The following is a 4949-nucleotide window of genomic DNA, read 5'->3' as shown; positions in this document are numbered from 1 at the left end:
GGGGGGGGGGGGGTTGAAGAGCTCTGAATGTTTAAGGTGACACAATCTCTGGATAATGGGCTTTGTGGTAATGAAGATGTTTTTCTATCCTGTAAAACTGGATAGGATGTCCATAATACACAAACTTAATTTGCCACTTCTACAAAAGCTCTCCCACAAACTGGATGTCCATAATATAACTATAGTGTTATGCTAAAAAAAAACTTGATTTGCCACTTCTACAAACTGGAGCTCTGAATGTTTTAGGTGACACAATCTCTGGATAATGGGCTTTGTGGTAATGAAGATGTTTTTCTATCCTGTAAAACTGGATAGGATGTCCATAATACACAAACTTAATTTGCCACTTCTACAAAAGCTCTCCCACAAACTGGATGTCCATAATATAACTATAGTGTTATGCTAAAAAAAAACTTGATTTGCCACTTCTACAAACTGGAGCTCTGAATGTTTTAGGTGACACAATCTCTGGATAATGGGCTTTGTGGTAATGAAGATGTTTTTCTATCCTGTAAAACTGGATAGGATGTCCATAATACACAAACTTGATTTGCCACTTCTACAAGAGCTCTCCCACAAACTGGATGTCCATAATATAACTATGGTGTTATGCTAAAAAAAAAAAACTTGATTTGCCACTTCTACAAACTGGACAGGATGTCCATAATACACCTATAGTGTCATGTTAAAATACACCTATAGTGTCATGTTAAAAGCACAAACTTGATTTGCCACTTCTACAAAAACTCTCCCACAAACCGGATGTCCCTATAATACAACTATAGTGTTATGCTAAAAAAACAAACTTGATTTGCCACTTCTACACAAACTCTCCCACATAGTATCTAATTATGGAACTTGGCCTCAAATGTGAATGGGAGGGCTTGTTTGTTCAATCAAAATCTCCCTAAGTTCTGGCAATATATACTACTATTTTTTTCTTTGTTAGAGCAAACCCGCATGATTGTTTCTATGGCATCGAAATAGCATTGATATTCATAAGTTTCAACTAGAAACTCCATCTTCAAATGGCATACAAACCTCGAAAAAGAAAACAATCTCAGTTGCATGTATAGCTCCTTCAGATGCATTTATGTTCTGTTGAATGTTTCCAGAGAAAATCCATCAGCCCAGCATTTTCAGCTCCACAACAGCCTCAACAGCTATCCTTGGTGAGGTTGATTGGTGAGGATTTGTTTCATTGCTGAAATCCCCATATTAGAAAATGGTTTTGTGGTTAGATTTGTTTCATTGCTAAAATCCTCGTACTAGAAAATGGTTGAAAATTCGACTTCATTTGACAATTAACTTCAACCCTCCTCCAAGATCATATTCTAAAAGGGCTGAAGATTGGCATCAGCTATATGAGATCTCCAGCCACATGGTCAGAGATTGTCAGTATAATAAGCCCCACTGTTGATTATATGAGAATGGTCAAGGGTGGGTGTGGTGTATGGGGCTTCCTTTTCCTTTATTTTAAATTCCATTTGTGATCTTATACGACCCAATTTTGTGATCTTATACTACCCTTTTTTTTTTTTTTTTTTTTTTTTTTTTTTTTTTTTTAAATGAGGAATAAATTTTATCTACAAGAAAATTTACATAATTGGAGTCTGACAAAAAAAATTTACCATGTCTAGACTCTAGTGTTCTCCAATAAAAATAAGTACTAAGCAGGTTGTCCTTGTCAGTGAAAAAAAAAAGAATTATGGAGGTCGCCGGGTGGAGGGGGAGTTGTAGAGTGAGAGAGAGGTCTCCATGGTGAGGGGTTGGGACAGGGTCGGGTGGCAGAACGAGGTTGCAGAATCGAAAGAATTGGTTACAAAATTGAAGTAATTGAACCCCAATTGCACTTGGACAATGGGGGATACAGAGATGGGCCAAAAGTCTGATAATTCCATAGAAAAACAATACTAAATTGTAGTCAAAACATAAAAAACCTCTCTTCTCTCTATCCCATTTTTTCCTATCCATCTTCATCTAGCGTTGCTTAGATAAAACAGAGCTGTTGCAAAAACAACAATTCTGGTGTTCGCCACCATCGTTTGCCAGTGAAGTGCAATTGGGGTTCAATTTTAACCTTTCAAGTTGCAGGGGGAGTTCACAGAGTGAGGGGTCGGGTTGTAGTGGAGGACGGGAGTGGGGGCGGAGTTGCAATGGGGAGGAGAGGGAGGTCGCCAATCACCATCGAAAGGGAAATGCAGCGAAGAGACTGTTAGGCGGGGGAGTTGGATTTGGAAGAGGATGTGCTACTTAGAGTTGGGTGAAGAAGATGAACATCCCCTATGAGATCAATCGTTAGGAACGGAAGGGAAAAAACAAAAGAGGAATTTTGGTGGAAAAAAATGTTGTTAGGTATTTGGTAATTCTTTTTCGTCAGGCTCTTGCATGGGAATATTTTTTCGTATCAAGTAGATCAAGACAATTTCCCCTTAAAAATGTTGCTTTTGTTTTAATCTATTTTTTGTTAAAATGGTTTATTATTTCCATATCATTCAGTCTCCCCTTATGTTTTTCTCTTTAAAGAGTTAGTTTATATAACTACTGTCATGAACTTTATATATAGGCCACACAACCCAATTTTAGCCAATATTTTTTTAGTTATTCGATTTGAAATTTAGAGCTATGGTATCAGCTGCATTAATAATTTGTGATGCATTTATTTCACCAGCCTAGCTACAAGTCCAATCCGCTTTACTAACTCATTCTCCCATTTTGTTCTCTCATTTTTTTAGAGAACCTCATTCTCCCATTTTGTTAGAGACTCAGCCACAAGGGTCGATCTACTAGGCCACATTTTCTACCATGCAAATTCGAAGACTCACAATTTTCTTATTATTACCCAAAAAAAAAAAATGTCACCATCCGGGCTCCTCCACAGCCATTGCATTAGCCTTTTTGTTTGTTTTTATCATGTATATCTCATTATATTCAATCTTTATCTTCAGATGTCTTATTTTGCAAGATTTTATACCTAAACTAATGAAGAACATTTGTGGCAGGCCAATGAAATGCATGTTTTAATAACATTTAGATCATTCAACTAGTATCGCTCGGTAAGTGTCCTATCTGCTACAGGTATCTAAAAGGGGAGCACTTACTCACCAAGGGTTATGTTGGGTTTTGCTCTGATACCGTTTGTTGAGTCTCGATACTCTTTGTTGGGAAAAATGATGACTTAGTTTTTTCACCTGTGTGTTCATCACTAAAATAAATTCGATTCAACACCATTCAACACTATTCATGTGAACAATAATTGTAAATAGTATGTCGGTGAACAGTAAATGTGCATGTCCCACTACAGCACAAAATTACAGAATATACTTGTGGCAGACAACTATGGCTAATGAAATGCAGATCCTTAAGTCTAATAACACTTGGACCTTCAACCAGTATCCCGTGATAAGTGTTCTATATTGTCTGCAGGTATTTAAAAGGCACATTTATTCACTAAGTGTTAAGTGTTCTATTGGCTACAAGTATTTAAAAAGTGCATTCATTCACCAAGGGTCTTGCTCTGATACCACTTGTTGAGTCTCGATACCCCTTGTGGGAAAAAATGATTACTCAACTTTCTCACTTGTGTGTACGTCACCACCATATTCAATCTTATCTTCAGTTGTCTTGTTTCTTACATTCTTATTATAAAAATGTAATTAAGAAAAACATTAGACTTTATACCCAAACTAACAAAGACCCTTTTGTGGCAGGCCAATGAAATGCAGGTTCTTCAGTCTAATAACACTTGGACCATTCAACCAGTATCACTCGGTAAATGTTCTACGGGGTGTAGGTATCTAAAAGACGCGTTTACTTACTAAGGGTTATGTTGGGTCTTGCTATGATATCGCTTGTTGAGTCTCGATACTCTTTGTTGGAAAAAATAATGACTCGGTTTTTCCACATGTGTGGTCACTAAAGGAAATTCGATTATACTATTCATGTGAACAATAATTGTGAATAGTATACCCGTGAATAGAAATTATGCGTAGTTATAGAGAATACTTATGATAGACAGCTATGACTAATGAAATGCAGGTTTTAAGTCTAATAACACTTGGACCTTCAACCAGTATCGCTCAGTAAGTGCTTTATTGGTTGAGTGTATCTAAAATGCATGTTTACTCACGAAGGGTCTTACTTTGATACCGCTTGTTGTATCTCGATATCCTAAAAATGATGACTCAGTTTTCTCACCTGTGTGTATGTCGCTACTATTCATGTGAACAATTATTGTGAATAATATACCCGTGAATGGTAATTGTGCATGTCCTACTATAATACAAAATTATAAAAAATACACCAACATTTTTAACGTAGAATACCCTTCTATCAAAGAGAAAAATTATGGGACCTTGTCCAGGTAAAACTTCCTCTATCAAATAAATAGGATTACAACCATTTATTGAGACCATCATCCTATTTAGTTCAAGTTATATTTTTACAGTATTCTATGTAAACCTAAATAGGTTAAGTTTAAGTTAAACAAGTTGTACTGTACTTATCCCCTAGGGACAGTATGTTGGCTTGGACGTAAGTAGCCTTTTAAGATTAACTTTTTTTTTTTTTTTTTTCTCCTTCTCTCTTAAATTTTTTAAAACACTTGGAATACTACCCCTTAATAATTATTTTTGTGCGACCTCTAACATTTGACTTCACGTGCATATATTTATTTGAACTCCCCTCTTGTTTTTAAAATCGTTGTTGCAATCTCATGGGTTTTTTTACTTGCTAGAGATTTTCCATGTTCGATTTTGTGGCCTATGTTCTATGGAGCCTTGTGTTTCTAAGTCGTGCCTAGGTGCAGAGCTTCTTTACATGTCTCCTACCACAAATGTATGTACTTCAATATTAACGTGAGTTTTTCTTAATTGGGAGGAAGTCTTTGAAGAACATATGTTGCAAGCTTGCTAGTTCAGATATACCAGGAGTCCCTCCCCCTCCCCCTC

At 36.4% G+C, this 4949-nt stretch overlaps 1 protein-coding gene across 8 annotated transcripts in view; it reads left to right on the top strand.

Annotated features, from left to right (window-relative positions):
• LOC122061047 (G2/mitotic-specific cyclin-1-like) overlaps positions 1–4033 on the top strand; it is a 6824-nt gene extending 2791 nt beyond the window's left edge. Inside the window, exons 5-8 of one of the 8 annotated variants that reach the window (XR_006134548.1) lie at positions 1116–1185; positions 3003–3056; positions 3427–3586; positions 3711–4033. The gene's annotated coding sequence lies outside the window, so the exon portion shown is untranslated. Of the gene's footprint in view, positions 1–1115; positions 1186–2735; positions 2965–3002; positions 3393–3426; positions 3587–3710 lie in introns of those variants that run through there. The other 7 variants (XR_006134546.1, XR_006134547.1, XR_006134544.1 and 4 more) reach the window with 7 other exon arrangements.
• The last annotated feature ends 916 nt before the right edge of the window (positions 4034–4949 follow it).

The sequence above is a fragment of the Macadamia integrifolia genome, chromosome 14 (assembly GCF_013358625.1).
Source record: "Macadamia integrifolia cultivar HAES 741 chromosome 14, SCU_Mint_v3, whole genome shotgun sequence".
In the NCBI taxonomy this organism is placed as follows: Eukaryota; Viridiplantae; Streptophyta; class Magnoliopsida; order Proteales; family Proteaceae; genus Macadamia; species Macadamia integrifolia.
Note: the sequence above shows the minus strand (reverse complement) of the source record. Positions and strands in the feature narration are given on the sequence as shown.